General features: G+C 47.0%; 1 protein-coding gene across 7 annotated transcripts in view; it reads right to left on the bottom strand.

Annotated features, from left to right (window-relative positions):
* MTSS1 (MTSS I-BAR domain containing 1) overlaps positions 1-14,789 on the bottom strand; it is a 174,911-nt gene that overhangs the window by 70,284 nt on the left and 89,838 nt on the right. The window lies entirely within an intron of this gene.

The following is a 14,789-nucleotide window of genomic DNA, read 5'->3' as shown; positions in this document are numbered from 1 at the left end:
GGTTTCATCAAGGAGAAACAAACAGAACTTTCACACCGTAGCCTGGCCAGTCATGAAACTGGTTTTCAAAGCTTCTCTGATGCGTACCGCGCCCTCCTGTGCTCTTCTAACCGCCCTGGTGTCTGGCTGTGCGTAACCAGCAGCCAGGCGATTTGCCTCAACCTCCCACCCCGCCATAAACATCTCCCCCTTACTCTCACAGATATTGTGGAGCACACAGCAAGCAGTAATAACAGTGGGAATATTGGTTTCGCTGAGGTCTAAGCGAGTCAGTAAACTGCGCCAGCGCGCCTTTAAACGTCCAAATGCACATTCTACCACCATTCTGCACTTGCTCAGCCTGTAGTTGAACAGCTCCTGACTACTGTCCAGGCTGCCTGTGTACGGCTTCATGAGCCATGGCATTAAGGGGTAGGCTGGGTCCCCAAGGATACATATAGGCATTTCAACATCCCCAACAGTTATTTTCAGGTCTGGGAATAAAGTCCCTTCCTGCAGCTTTTGAAACAGACCAGAGTTCCTGAAGATGCGAGCGTCATGTACCTTTCCCGGCCATCCCACGTTGATGTTGGTGAAACGTCCCTTGTGATCCACCAGAGCTTGCAGCACTATCGAAAAGTACCCCTTGCGGTTTATGTACTCGGCGGCTTGGTGCTCCGGTGCCAAGATAGGGATATGGGTTCCGTCTATGGCCCCACCACAGTGAGGGAATCCCATTGCAGCAAAGCCATCCACTATGACCTACACATTTCCCAGGGTCACTACCCTTGATAGCAACAGATCTTTGATTGCGTGGGCTACTTGCATCACAGCAGCCCCAACAGTAGATTTGCCCACTCCAAATTGATTCCCAACTGACCGGTAGCTGTCTGGCGTTGCAAGCTTCCACAGGGCTATCGCCACTCGCTTCTCAACTGTGAGGGCTGCTCTCATCTTGGTATTCTTGCGCCTCAGGGCAGGGGAAAGCAAGTCACAAAGTTCCATGAAAGTGCCCTTACGCATGCGAAAGTTTCGCAGCCACTGGGAATCGTCCCAGACCTGCAACACTATGCGGTCCCACCAGTCTGTGCTTGTTTCCCGAGCCCAGAATCGGCATTCCACAGCATGAACCTGCCCCATTAGCACCATGATGCATGCATTGGCAGGGCCCATGCTTTGAGAGAAATCTGTGTCCATGTCCTGATCACTCACGTGACCGCGCTGACGTCGCCTCCTTGCCCGGTATCGCTTAGCCAGGTTCCGGTGCTGCATATACTGCTGGATAATGCGTGTGGTGTTTAATGTGCTCCTAATTGCCAAAGTGAGCTGAGCGGCCTCCATGCTTGCCTTGGTATGGCGTCTGCACAGAAAAAAGGCACGGAACGATTGTCTGCCGTTACTCTGACAGAGGGAGGGGCGACTGACGACACGGCTTACAGGGTTGGCTTCAGGGAGTTAAAATCAACAAAGGGGGTGTCTTTACATCAAGGAGTATTTCAGGCAGGACTTCACGGAGGGTTCCAATAAGAAATGGTGCACCTAAGTTATCGTTCTTATTGGAACAAGAAGGTTAGCCTGGCCTCTGATTGATACATGGCTAGATTTACCTCGCTGCACCTTCTCTGTGAGTGACTGCAGTGTGACCTAGAAGAATGAGTCCCCTAGACGGGGGAGGGGGGGAAGCAAATGAATACAGAACAAATCTGGTCTATTTCTTGTTTTGATCCACTCCATCTATCTTTTACATCTTTGGCTGGTAGCAGACGGTGCAGAAGGACTGCATGCCATCCACATCTCATGGCTGCTCGGCAGAAGATGGTACAGTACGACTGCTAGCAATCCGTATCGCCTGCCTGCTCACCATAAGATGGTTCAATAGGACTGACTGCAGGACTAAAGAGAATGACCTGGTCAAGTCACTCTAAATTAAGTCCCTGCGCCCATATCTGTCCAGGCGCTCCCAGCCGACGTGGCCAGGAGCACCTCGGATATGGCGATGACGGCTACCAGTCGTACTGTACCGTCTGCTGCCACAAGGCAAGGGGTTGCTGCTACTGTGTAGTAAAGCCGTACCGCGTCTGCCAGCACCCAGGAGACATAGGGTAACGGTTACCTGAGCGGGCTCCATGCTTGCCGTGGTATGGCATCTGCACAGGTAACTCAGGAAAAAAGGCGCGAAACGATTGTCTGCCCTTGCTTTCACGGAGGGAGGGAGGGAGGGAACGGGGGCCTGACGATATGTACCCAGAACCACCCGCGACAATGTTTTAGCCCCATCAGGCATTGGGATCTCAACCCACAATTCCAAGGGGCAGCGGGGACTGCGGGAACTGTGGGATAGCAACGCACAGTGCAACACTCCGGAAGTCGACTCTAGCCTCAGTAGTGTGGAAGCGCTCCGCCGAGTTAATGCACTTAGAGCATTTTCTGTGGGGACACGCACACTCGAATATATAAAACCGATTTCTAAAAAACCGACTTCTATAAATTCGACCTTATTCTGTAGCGTAGACATACCCTAAAAGCTCCTGATGAACACTTCAACAGCCCAGATTTCTGGTTGTGACGTAGGCTCACAGTAACTGCAATGCAGCATTTGTGTGGTCTTTGATTATCTCGGATTTTGTCTTTTGAAGCAGCAACATTGCCACTCAATCCGAGAAACTCAAGGGCAAATCCTTAACAAAATAATTGGTGCATTCAATCTGTCCAGCTGCAATCCATTCTAGAAACAACTGCCTGCAACAGCATTAGCCTAGATTTCATAACAGTATATTTAAGTAGGTAAAATAAATTATATAAAGAACTACTTCTTGATAGAAGAATAAGGACAGAGTAATTAGATCTTGGCCTAAGCAGCCACTCTATAGTTATGAAAAACCTTTCCAAGGCACTCCTTTAGTCTCATTAATCTGCCATTTCCAAAAGGATCAGAAACCTGTGAAAAACTGCTTACAGGAAAAAGTGCAATAAAATGAGAGCAATGTTGGTAATTCAAAGAGAGAACAGGGATGCATGTGGGATAAATTCCATGTAATCCAATATTTTATTATCCAGTAACTATGGCAGAATCCTACATGGACAGAAATGGAAGCACAGAAAATTCTCAGGGGACTGATAAATTTCAGCACGCTAATCAACAACAGAACCAGACTCAAGGAACAGTGATCTACATATTACTCTACTAGATTTGTTTCAAGCAGGCAAGCTTGAAATTAAAGAGCATGCCAAGTTCCAAACAGGAGCTGGGAGATAGGAGATTTCTCCCCTTTACAGGGTTGGGGTGGGTGGGTGCACATAAAGCGCTTAAAGAGGTGCCAGATTTGCAGCCATAAAATAAGTACTGAGCAAGAAGCAGCAGTCCCAGCTTCTCTTCCAATATGCCCCCTCTCTAAGCTTACCTATAACAATAGTAATGACAGTAATTTAATGCACTGGGAAGCCCCCTCCAGGACATTCTGTTCACCACAAGCAATGAACGAGAAGAATCTGATTTGAATGTAAAGCGCATGCACGCGGAGGTAAGATGTGGCCCCCTTTGAAGTTTCTCTGCCTTTTGCAAAAGGAAGAGTAAAACAAATCAGTCTGCAAAAGCAGCAGAGGGGTCCCATTAAGAGAAATGGCCTCCTCTTTAGTCTAAAGATGTCAAAGAGCTCACATTTTTTAAAATGATACGGGGTAGGATGAAAACATCAAAAAGGGATTAGACCTATCAGGCCATCGAGTTCATCTCGCTGACAACATGGGGCTGTTCCCTGCACTACGTGTTTTAAGTGTCCCAAACACAGTGCTTCGCACCAGTTGTAGACTAATCTACAGCCTAACACATCATCAGGAAGTTTTCATGATATTCATCCTAAACTTTTCCCCTCTTCACGTAACGCAGTCATCCTCTTTACCACTAAGTAATTCCTCTCTCTCCTTAGTGTTTACACCCTTCAAAGAGGCTTTTCTATAGTTGGATCCATGGCTACTATCATTGTTCTACTAAATACCAACAAATACAATAGGAGAAAACGTAGAGGCAATTGGCAAAGTTTCCTTCTGAGGGTGGAGGGGGAAGTGTGAGCCATGGGCAAATCAAAATGTGCCATCATCCACCAAGTCAGTCCCAAGCAGCTGATTGCTGGTCCGCATGCATCCTGTGTTAGAGTGTACAGCATAGCTGTCTGCAAGCTACAGACAAACGTTTTGTTCTAGTTTCATGAGATCATTGTCCAATAACAGAGGTCACAGCAGCAAAGGAAGAAACCCATTGTTTACATGCCAAACTGTCTCCAAAGCTTTGATTTCAAATCATAGAAAAAATTAAGGAAGTAGCCAAGCTTGAAACATACCCCAGTGTTCTCTAGCCAGCTCAGGGCAGCCAAGATTACTTCAAAAGAAAAAAGTCATGCCTAGTCATTGACCCAGACTCTAAAATAGTTTAATTTGTGTTCTGGGGGGAACATTTCCTGCCACAGAACACCTCTGTATGGAAAACATCACAGTAACTTCCCTCAGAAGTCTTATTTTAATTGGGGCCACAAACCAATGCCAACATTAAAAAATAACGACCTAATAACTGGATTTCTCAGCTGAAGATTTTGATGCTTTGCCATGATGTGCTACAGGAGGGAATTTTCTGTCCTTTTATCTTTGGATTTTCCACCGTGAGAGCTCTATTCCAGACTAATAGCCAAGTATGACTCCACTAGTTTTGATGGCATGATCGTTACTCTCATGAATCATGGAATCATACCACTTATCCCAAATAAAAGAAGCAATAAGCAAATGCAGCAACTTAATAGGAAAGTACCACGCAGAATGATATTGGGTAGCCTTGATGGACGATCCACAGAGGAGAGTTCACAATTCCTCTCTACAGAAGATATGCAAGATAAGGTTTGACTCCCTGAGTTCTTCCTCCTCCAAATCCCTTAGGCAATTGATTAGAGGAATATAGCAATGCAAGTTATATTCTAAATTGATGTCTCTCTCTCTCTCACACACACACACACACACCCCTCTCTATCAAAAACCATCATTAAAAAGCTGTCAAGAAGCTTCTGGTGGAAATAGAAAAACCCTGTCACCCTCAGATATTTTTAGCCTAATGAGCAAGAAAGCTCTGCTAAATCCATTGGCCTGGACCAGATTAGCTGTGAGGGCTGGGAATCTGGCTCTGCTTTCACTTCTGGATTTCACTGAGATCCACAGGAATAAAGTCAGAGCCGTAACTAAGCATTTTAGCGCCCAGGGTGAGCAAGCATACTTGTGCCCACTAGAGGTGATGCATGGCAGAGCATGAGGGGTCACATTCCTCCTTCCCAGATTTCTGCCTTCCATTTAGCACAAAGGTTTTCAAACTGTGGGGTGTGCCACATGAGGGAGACATGCCCTACAGTTTGAAAACCGTCACCTCCTGCCAGAAGCCACGGTACCTTGTCAGAAACTGCAACTGATGGATTTTTCTACCAGTAGCTGTTACTGACACCTCTGGATGCTCTCTTTTGCTGCCCTGTCATGATTTGCCACCTCTCGCCTTTCCCATCCTCTGGTCCAGGAGTACCAAATTGAGACAGGGTGTCAACCATCCATCACAATTTGCTATCCCTAGACTAGAGAATGACAACTGAGTGGTAGCAAATTGTGATGGGTGGCTGACACATACCCATGGTGCACCGCACTCTGAATCAGTACAAGCACTCCTAGTGAGTACACTCATCCCGACACAAGGAGCCAAGCAGGCCCATGCACAAGTGATATACTCACTGCGGTGACTGTATGCTGATGTAACTTGAGTGAACATAAGTTTGTAGTGTAGATAGGGCCTTACGTATATGAATTGTTTGGGAGAGGTAACAGCAAAAGTATGAGGCTAGGCCAAGATACACTGAGAGCTTACTTTTGTGGATCTAAGCCTCCTGCACCCTAAAGGCTCAGGAACAAAGACACATAAAAAGAACCCAGTATCATTTATTTTGTTTTAAAAATTTCATGACTTAGGCTGCGAGTTTGTCACGGAAGTCACGGATTGTGTGACTTTCCAGGACCTCTGTGACTTCTGCAGTGGCTGGTGCGGCTTGCCCGGGGGCCACTTGAGCAGCTCAGGCAGCCCCAGGCCAGCCGCACTGGCTGCTGCTGGGGCAGTCTCAGGCCACCGTGTCTCCCTCCCCCAGCAACAGCAGGAGTTTGGGTGCGGGTCTCAGGGCTGGGTGCGCAGGAGGGGGTGAGGACTCTGGGCGGTGCTTACCTCGGGGGAGCTCCGCAGAAATGGTGACATTCCTAGGCGGAGGTGTGGCAACGGGCTCGCTGCGCTGCCTCTGCCTGCAGGCACCACCCCCGCAGTTCCCATTGGCCATGGTTCCCAGCCAATGGGAGCTGTGCAGCCAGCGACTGGGGCAGAGGCAGCACACAGAGCTGCTTGGCCGTGCCTCCCAGTCCACCTAGGAGCTGAGGGATGTTGCCACTTTTGAGAAGGTGCTGAGCTGGGCAGGAGGCCTGCCAGCCTTGCTGAACAGCCCATAGCACATGTGGCACCCCTGGCCGCCCATCCCCCTGATTTAGTCATGGGCATATAGTACAAGTCATGGACAGGTCACGAGCCGTGAATTTTTGTTTACTGCCCGTGACCTGTCCATGACTTTTACTAAAAATACCCATGACTAAAACAGTCTTTTATTCATGACTTCAGGGTGTATAACTCATGATTTTTTAATTCTTGTGATTGTCAAACAATCTTGGGGTTGTAGATATGTATTCATTATGTTGTGAAGGCCAAAACTATAACTGGGTTAAAAAAAGAATTAGATAAGGTCAGGGATGAAACCCCATGCTCTGGATGTCCATATTCCTAGCCTCTGCCTGCCTGAAGCTGGGAGTGGATGAGAGGATCACTCGATGACTTCATTCCCTCTGAAGCACCTGGCATTGTCCACTGTTGGAAGACAAGATACTGGGCTTGACAGACCATTACTGACTCCGTATGGCTGTTCTTATGCTCAGTACAAATTACAACAGATGTTTGCCTTTGAGAGGATTTAATATGAGATAGTATACGGCCCTTTGTGACTACTGGGGAAGCAAGTTCTACACAGAAGCAGTGACATGCATAAAGCACGAAGGGCTGGACTGAGAGGCAAAACAAGAGTTGAGAAAGGCAATCCCCACTGGCGGATCAAATGAAAATGAAGTTTTGACACCAAGCTAGGAAATCAGTCAGACTGGAAGTCACATGATCCCAACAAAATAAACTTGTGCTATAGTAAAAACATAGAAAGTGCTATGCTAGAAACACAGATGTCATTGCTAAAAACTACTAGCAACCATTTACTTATAAACATTTTTAATTTATATTATAATAGCAAATAATCATTGAAGAGCACAATGACATCCATCTGCTTAGTGTTGGCAAAGGCAAATGATGAAATGCTAAGAGTAATAAAAACATTTAAAAAACTAAACAATTAGAAGGAGCAAAACTCTATTTAAAATGGATTACCAGAAAGGGGGTGAAATTCAGGGAATTACAGCAGCAGATGAGACAAACCTGTGAACTGCTATGAGACTTTATGCAGACATATAAACTGGTAAGGGATTCTTTTAGGTATTCAAAATGTGTGACACAGTTTTGGGGGGTGTATGTCACTGAATCAAGTCTCCTATACCACCTCAGTACGTTATAAGAGACAGAACAGCTGCCTTGTGTAGGCATTGGGATGCCAGTGCCTTTAAGAACAGAGCCCTTAGAAGCGGATGCTGAGCTGTACTGTTCTGAGGGAGGGGAAATAAAAAAGCCCGCCGCCCCCCCCGCTGCAGGTGGCTCAACCCATCACGGTAACTGGTACCCCCTCTGCACTTCCCTGTGCCAGGGTTTTGCCCTCTGCCACTCTGGTAGCCCCTCACCCCTGGCTCCTAACCCTTCCCATCCTTGATTTTGCCCTCGGCCGCACTCCTGCCCCTGCCTCCAGCTGTTTGACACCCCCACACAGTCAGTTTCCACCCCTGCTCAGACACAGCCCATCCCCCGCCTCCGATTGGCTCCCTTTAACCTCTCTGAACACCAGCAGATTTTAATCCCCAGCAAACGCAGCAGCTTCAAAAGATGTTACTGAGCGTGCTCAGTCTATTAGAGTACATTTATAGCAGGAGCCAAGCAGCGCACTCAGCGCTCTGCCTGCCTGCTACCCTGGTCCTAGCACCACAGGGAGAGCCTACGCCAGCTGGGGTCACTGGGCCCATGATCCTGCAGGGATGGGGGCGCCAAGCACCCTGGGCTCCAGCGGATGCCACACCCTAGTTATGGCCCTGAATAAAGTATTCCAAGGATCGGAGAGCTGTGTTTTATGTGGACTTAAAGTGAACCACCACAGAAGAATGTCTCTAAAGTGGTTATGGGCTGGGGAAATGTGTGTTAAGTCGCTGGATCAGGGGACGTCAGTTTCACAAACTCAAAACACTGTCCTTTGTATAAACAATATCACCTGCTCCACAGCATGAGATGGAAGAATTGATCAGCTGGAATCCCTCCTCTTTAAAGTGCTACTTCTCTGAAGCACCTCTCCTAACTTACTGCAGGATGCCTTCAGACACAAACTGGAAAAACAAGGAGATCATCCCAATTACCATGACTATGACCTGCCAGTGTTTAACTACTGATCTATTCTTTGTGGCCAAGAAAAAACAGCAGGTGATTAGCTTCAATATGAGTCACTGTGTCCCTGTAGTGCAATAATTCAATTAGACACTTAACAACCTTCAATCTGATTCAGGATCTGTCTACTGCAGCAACACTCCCCCTGACTGTAGTTTCATTCAACCTCACAAGTTAAGTAGGGCCAGGCCTGGTCAAAACTCAGGTACTACAGGGAATAGTGCAGATGGTTTAGTCAGTGGCACTCAATCAGTGCCCTGGGATGGCATTTGGAGTCCCTGTGGGCAGTGAGGTAAGTTTTATAGTACTGGAGCCATCTCCCCACCTTACACCTGCCCCTTCCCTCCAGCGCCTGCCCCCCATGCTCTGCTCAAGTCGCCTTTTAGCATAATGGTTAGTGAAAATATTCTTTGGGGAGACGGGTACAACTGTTGGGCTGGGCCCTGCTCTTTGGTGCATGCAAGGGTGGCTGTCTCTAGCCCAGCCTGGTGTGAAAGAGAAGACTGATGGACTGGAGAGCATGCCCGCCCCAAACTCACCCCGAAGTAGCGGCTTCTGTCCGACGGGAATGGGCCCAGCTGCCTGCTCTGGCCTTTTGGCTCTTACCACTCGCAGAGTTGCTGTGGCAGGCTCCTCTGAATAAGGGTAGGAGGAGGGAAAGATGACAGTCATCTGACCACCCCAAGATGAGAGGGGTGGTGCTTAACACTTCAAAGCAAATATAGGATGCAGATGCCAGGGCTAAAGGGCCCTGCAGGGTGTTCCTGGGTGAGCCTCAGGGGACTGGGGCACTTGGGAAAGGGAGAGGAGAGCTGGTGCAGCCAGGAGTTGGGGGCAGTTAGGCTGATCTGTCCAGCAGATGGACTTGCAGCAGAAGAGCCCTTGGGGAAGGAAGTGGCGGTGGAATAGTGGGGGAGGCAGGGGTGAAGAGGGAGGAAGGGGGAAGGAAGTGTTTTGGGAATTAGTGGGTGGGTGAGTACAAGGGGTTTAAGAGGTGGGTTTATTGGGGAAGGGGGCTGGAGTATGGTGAGCAGTAGCAGGGGAGGGTTTGGGGGTGGAGATGTGGGGCAGGTTTGGCAGGATGATGTTTCATAGGAGTGTTTTGGGGGGGCTGGGTGATGGGGTAGCTTTACTCGGAGAGATGGGGGTTGGTGTGGCTGGGTGAGGAGCTGAGGTAGTGGGGAGTTTGGGGGAGGAGGAGTGGGAAGGAGTTGGGGTGTGTTTATTTGGGGGGTGGGGTATCAGGAGTTTAAGCAGGGGCTGAGGGGAGGTGGGTGGGAGCAGGGTTATTTGGAAGTCTATGGCGGTGGCGGGGGTTGGGAGAACATTGTGTGGAGGTGCCAATGGCCACAGCTGGCTGTGGTGGTGTCTGGCTCCCTCTGCAGCCTCTTCCCCCCTCCTCCCCTCTCTGTCTACCACCTCCCTCACTGGCACCAGTCCCAGCTCCACTCAAAAGCACAGGGGAGGAGGGAATGGACTTGCAGCTGCAGCTGGGATGGGGCTGGCTTGCTGGGCGCTGGCCACACCCAGGGTGGAGTCTGCCCAAAGCGCCATGTCCCTGGGGCCTTGCGCACTCACCTCACTGCCTGCTGCCAGGCTCCGGGAGCTCTCCCGGCTCATTTCTGATGCCTGGCAACCTATTTATTAATTTATTGGAACCTTGAGAACTGCCAGGTGACAGAGACCCACTCAAGGTTTGAGAGACAGCTCTCCATCTGATCCCCAAGTGGTACAATTCTTGTGTTTCACCCTGAACTGAACATTAAAACTATTTAAACTTCATATAGCTACACAGTTGGACTGTAACTTATCAGCTCCTGGAAGAGTTCACGATGTTGTGACTGTTCAATTTTATACCTACAGAATTTGGGTTTGTACAGACTAATTTTGCACTTTTACAAATAAAGGGAAAAATAATAACCAGGCAGCTCAGGGACAAGCTGGCCCTAGCGTTGCCAGAGCTTTGCCTGCTAAGATGGGATGTATACACAGGCAGCAGGGGTGCTCAGATCTGGGGTTGCTAGGCTCCCTTTAGCCCTAGCCACCTGCACCCCTTGGACCTCTCCCACTGCAGTGTCTCCGGGAGCAACTGGGCAACACACATTTCAGAGAGGAGCACAAGCCTCAGAGGGAGTCAGTGGGAGAGAGGGAGAGGGAAATTCTGAAGTGCCAGAGCTTTGCTCTAACCTAGATTTCAGGTGCCAGAGCAGTGCACTGGGCCACTTTGGCAGCACCACTCCCTTGATTTTGCAACTGCAGGTGGTGGGTTTTTCAATTACATAAATCTGAGATGCTGACCTCCTGAGGTCACTGGTCTCATGGTGCTTTCTGCAAGGCCGGGGGCATTAACCTTGGTATCCTGGCAAATCCAACTTGGGCAGTATATTCTCCCAGCCTAAACTGCTAACCTTCTGCAGTTTCAGTTTGCTACATTATTCTTCATTTCCTGGCCTGAGCTGCTGCCCCCACCCCCAGAAATGGCTGTAATTCAGTGATAAATGAATCTATATATCCCTTTGCTCTCCTCCACTGAATCTATTTTCCAGTTGGCTTGAGACTGAACCAGGAAGCCGCTTGGGACTTGTTCCCCAGTATGGCAAGTAAGTGAAACCTTCAGCACAGTATGCAATGCACGACCTCATTTGTGTTAAAACACTCAAATTTCAGAGGCTGAAAGGGGAGGGAAGGTTCTGTGATGACGTGTTTATGTAAGGTAGAGGAGGGTCCTTGCAGTTAAGGCAATGGACCTAGACTCAGGAGACCTGGATTCTATTACAGGTTCTGTCACAGGCTTTCTACATCACTCTGTGAAAAATCGCTTCATCTCTGGGCTTCAGTTTCTTAACTGTAAAATGAGGATACTAATACTACCTCTGCCCCATGCTTTGTCTATTTAGGGTGTAAATTTACAACCTATTTAGACAGTAAATTCTTTGGGGCATCTTACTATGCATTTATTCAGCACAAGGAGACTCAATACTGTAATGCAAACTAAATAACTGGAAAGGTGTTCGTTCCATTTAAATATGCAACTCTGGAGCTCTGATTCCCCTCCACTCTGACAATTTAGTTACTGAAGGTTTTGAATTGCTGGCAAATGTCTGAAATTTCTAGCCAACAGATCTAATGGTTGGCAGATCAACACTGAATCCCAAAGCTCTGCTTTTCCAATCACAAAGCCACTGCAGTAGAACAGTGGAGACCACCACGTCTTCCGGAAATCCCAGGCTTTAATCTAAATCAATAGGAATCACCATTGGCCAGTGCCAAAGTCATGAAAGCATGCCCTAAGAGCTTACATCATGCTCGAAACCCCTCAGCATTATGTAGCAAACTTATTATCCATGTCAAACTGAAACAGGAAATGAGTTTGATTTTTACTAATCCACTGGAAAAGTGTAAATTCAAGTTGAACGTAAGAGCCAAGTGCACACTAACTTGATGAGTTACTGGGTATGCAACTGTAACCCACGCTGGAGATTAGCTCCCTCTAGTGGCGGGATCACACAGTAGCAAACTCATAAACCTATCTGAGTTTGCAGAGTTGGGTATTTTAGCACAGGCAGCCTAGAGGCTCACGGTTTCAGATCCAGCAGAGGTCTCAGGTTCGAGCTTTGCTGCCATTGACCCATCATCCAGAGACTACGTGTTCTTCAAAACCAGAGTAAAAAATGAGAATCTGCAGGGAGTTTTATGAGGATAGGCATGGAAAGCTTTTTCATCTATGACTGCTAGTTCTATCAAACTTTTTCATTAAGTATCTCTTTACTCTGTCAGTTGTAAATAGCAGCATTATTGTGACTTATAATGGTATAAAGCAGTGGTTCTCAACCAGGGGTATGCGTACCCCTGGGGTCTTCCGGGAGGAATGGGGAAGAGGGGGGGTTTACATCTACTCATCTAGAGATTTGCCTAGTTTTACAACAGGCTACATAAAAAGCTCCAGCGAAGTCAGTACAAACTAAAATTTCACACAGACAATGACTTGTTTATACTGCTCTATATACACGGATATGTCAGTACAATATTTATATGCCAAATTATTTATTTTATAATTATATGGTAAAAATGAGAAAGTCAGCAATTTTTCAGTAATAGTGTGCTCTGACACTTTATTTTTATGTCTGATTCTGTAAGCAAGTAGTTTTTAAGTGAGATGTAACTTGGTGGTCTGCAAGAGAAATCAGACTCCTGAAAGGGGAACAGTAGTCTGGAAAGGTTGAGTTTCACGGATATAAAGCAATTTTATGGTGATATAACTGTTTCCACACTGGGGAGGCCTGGTGGAGGGCGGGGGGGGGTGTTACACCACAATTATACTGATATAGTTGAAAGGATACAACCTTTCCAGAGTAGACAAGCCCTCAGAATTTGGTAACAGAGGTTTTCCAAAGTTCAAAGGGTAAACACAGCCGTGACAGCTGCAAGAGAAAGGCTTGCGTGATGGACATCAAAATGCCTGCACCAGTGAGAAGAAATGAAGTTGGAGGACTCTCCCACTCCTTAAAAAAAAAAATAAAAAAAATTCATGTATACACAAAGTGGAAAACCAAGGGGGGGTGGGGAATCAATCCATTCCACAAAGCAAGCAGACAGCTGGTCCAAAAAAAAAAAAAAAAGGTGAACAGTAATCCCATCACCCATGTGACTAGAAAGCAGGGTGGAAAGGGTGCTCTTATCTCTATTATATTTGAGAGTCTGAAATAGCTCACCTTTCTTTTAAGGAAAAGCTTTAAATAGAATCTCTTTTCTACTGGGGTAGTCTTACTCTTGAGTATATACAGCAACACACATTCACTCTCCAAGTTCTATAATAATAATAATAATAATCTCTATCAGTCCTTTTATGTTTATAAAAATCACTTACGATTTTCAAACCTCTCACTGTTCCTACAAATAAATCCTAGCAACTCCAATCACAAGCAAAACAGGCCCAGGTACTTCAAGGTGACCGCATAAAAGGTCGGGGAAAACTTTTTCTTCCTTGTAGGATTCCAATTCCCCCAAACACTTTAGCAAAGTTTGAGACAACAATCAGAGCTGCTTCACATCCTAAAGAATCTGAGTGGAGTCTTGTGCCACAATGAGGCACCCCACAGCCAACATAGATGGAGGTTTGGAAAAGACTCCAAAGAAAACATGTACTAAGAAGCTGGTTTAGCAGAGGGAGGAAGAGACTGAACTGCTTTGCAGAGGGAAAGTTCACAATCTTCAACCACAACCCACTTCACAGAAGCATGGGAGAAGGTAACATCCCTTGCACCAGAATCTGGACTACCTTTGAATTTAGGGGACACAACATTCTCAGTGAATAGTCTTCAGCTGTGCCAGTCAATTCTCTCAATGATCTATCAAAGGCAAAAGTGCTAACCTGGTAAGGCATAGTATATGGCCCATGTTTTTTCCACAGAGTTTTGCAAAGCAGAGGGTGGTCAAGTTTATTCTAAGGAGTTGAGCCTGACTGACATTTAGTCAATTAGTTCTGTATTGACTAACACAAAACCTGGTAGCGAGTACATTTTATCAAATCAGAAACAACCCCCCCAACCCACAATGACTCTTGTTTTAACTCAACTCAGAGGGACTGGCAAAACCAGCTGCTTAACAGACAGTCTTCTAATAAATGTTTAATTCTGCTAAGAGAACTTTAGAGCTACTTTACTACTGACTGGACACATCATGCTTACATAGCATTCCCTCATAGCTGCCCAATCTCCTTGCTGCATTTGGAAATTAGACCAGAGTTGATTTCCCAACCAATAATTAACACAGGAGGTGGCAGAAGAGCAGTGAATAGGCACATCAGCATATTGACAAGACCAGAATAACCTAATAGAATAACCAAATTCTTCCTCTCTGGCTGGGACATCTGGGTTATGTCTACACTGCATAAAAAAACCCATGGCTGGCCTCTGCCAGCTTACTCAGGTTCACAGGGCTATAACAATAGCAGTGTAGATGTTCGGGCTCTGGGCTGGAGCCCAAACATCTACACTGTAATTTTGTATCCCCACAGCCTGAGCCCAAGTCAGCTGACATGGGCCAGCCAGGGTGTTTTACCTCAGTGTAGGCATACCCCTGATCACTTCATGGAGGCTGGAAAGAAGACGAAAAAATAAAATTAAGAGGGATAAGCATTCTGAAACCCTAAGTACTCTAGAGACCGGCTTTGGCA

The sequence above is a fragment of the Lepidochelys olivacea genome (assembly GCF_965140295.1).
Source record: "Lepidochelys olivacea isolate rLepOli2 genome assembly, chromosome: 2".
Classification (NCBI taxonomy): domain Eukaryota; kingdom Metazoa; phylum Chordata; order Testudines; family Cheloniidae; genus Lepidochelys; species Lepidochelys olivacea.
The sequence above is the reverse complement of the archived record's forward strand: the minus strand, read 5'-3'. Positions and strand labels throughout refer to the sequence as shown.